This window comes from Octopus bimaculoides, chromosome 18 (genome assembly GCF_001194135.2).
Source record: "Octopus bimaculoides isolate UCB-OBI-ISO-001 chromosome 18, ASM119413v2, whole genome shotgun sequence".
NCBI lineage: Eukaryota > Metazoa > Mollusca > Cephalopoda > Octopoda > Octopodidae > Octopus > Octopus bimaculoides.
In genome coordinates, this window is record NC_068998.1 from 26,682,051 (window position 1) to 26,684,051 (window position 2,001).

At 34.0% G+C, this 2,001-nt stretch overlaps 1 protein-coding gene across 2 annotated transcripts in view; it reads left to right on the top strand.

The window, feature by feature from the left end:
- The window catches only part of LOC106872046 (uncharacterized), a 193,285-nt gene that overhangs the window by 183,494 nt on the left and 7,790 nt on the right, over nucleotides 1-2,001 (top strand). The gene's annotated exons all lie outside the window — the stretch shown is intronic.

Genomic DNA, 2,001 nt, shown 5'->3' on the forward strand with positions numbered 1-2,001 from the left:
ATATATATATATATAAATATGTATGTGTATATATATGCATACACTTAGAAATTTATATATACACACACACATATGAATTTATACATATATACACAAAGGGATACTGAAAAGTTCCTGGCTTTAAGGGTATCGCAAAAGGCCTGGCTGGAGGCCCAACCTTCCAAATTCATTTACATGGCTTCGAAAAACTGAAGGACCACGGCAATAAGTGCACAAGAGGGGAATGTTTTGAATAAAATCCTGATTAACTGATTCTCCTGTATTTTCTCTTGCCCAAAGCCAGGAACTGTTTAACACCTCCTTATATATATATATATATATATATATATATATATATATATATACATTGATAGATATATAAGAAGCAAGTTGAAAATAATGATCATTACATATTTTTCCCTTATTGGAGCAAATTTGGCTTACAGTTGTTTCCAGTAGTGTGCGTGTGCCAACAGAGATCTTATGAAGTATTTTGCCCAGGTTGATAATCCCTGATTATTTATTATATTGATAGCTAGATAGACAGACAGACAGACAGACAGATAGATAGATACAAACAAACACACACACACCAAATTATGTCTTCCATATTTCACTCAGAAGTCTTTGGTCAACCTCACAGGTGTGACAGAATACTCTTACTCAAGTACAGGGATGAATTTGTTCGACAAAACCCTTTGAGGTAGTGCTCCAGCATGACTGCATTCCAATTTATCTGTGTGCGTGTGTGAGTGTGTGCGTGCGTTTGTGTGTGTGAGTGTCTGCATGTGTTGTGTCCAAGAATTCATGTCTGTTTTTATGTTCAACTAGTATGTTGAATCCTTCCCATTTTATCAAAGGAAAACCCTCAACACATTGATAACTTCCACTCCCACATTCTCTCATTCTTGATCGCTCACTTTCCCTCTCTCCCTCCCTCCCCCTCTCTCTCTTTCTCTCTCTCCAACTGTGGTAACTATGTATCTTCTCTGCAGCAAGACACCTATATAAATCATTTCAAAACAGACAGTAGAGCTTAACGCAGTCCTCTGGCTTGCCAGCTCCTGTCAAACCATCCAACCCATGCCAGCATGGAAAACAGACAAGCAGACGTTAAATAATGTTGATGCTGATGATGAATGTTAACAGTGAGATTAACAAACCAGAAACCTTGTAATGAGTCACACCAGCGTTGCTTCATTCCAGTGATCAAAGCCAATAAAGGAATAAGTGAAAGAGTAAAATGGCATCTATGAGATTCATACAAACATTGCATTTTAATTTCTAGTTTTTATACAATTTAAAATAAGCCATCTGCATGCTTTTGCCAGGATTCTTCAAAACAAAACATATTTAGTTCTGATTACAGGCCTTTAAATATTCCAAGTGACCTTTGCTTGCCATCATTGAACAGACAGTTGATAAATGCATATAATCAAGATTTTTTAAATATAAAAATATCTAATATTTTTATACTTAAAATTATATATATATATATATATATATATATATATATATATATATATATATATATATATATATATGTATGTGTTTGTGTGTGTGTGTATATATATATATATATATACACACACACACATACATTGTATTTGCACACACTTTCACACACACACACACACACAGATATAAGACATAAATAATGGGTTTTATATATTTATTTCATACATACTTATATCAATTTATCTATTACACACATACATATATGAAACACACGTATGCAGATGTTCATATGTGTGTGTAATGAACCTCTGCAGCTAAAGAGATTTATTTGAATTGTTTTTTTCCTGGCTTTGATCTGTGCCTCTGCATTAACTTCATAATTTCATACATCTGTAGCTACAATGCTGCACTATGTGCTAATGTGTATGTGTGTGGATATAATGTTTGCAAGCCATTTTGAAACATATTGCTGTTTTGTCCCTCAAATATAAACCTTTCAGTAATAAATCTCTCTCTCTCTCTCTCTCTCTCTCTCTCTCTCTCTCTCTCTCTCTCTCTCTCTCT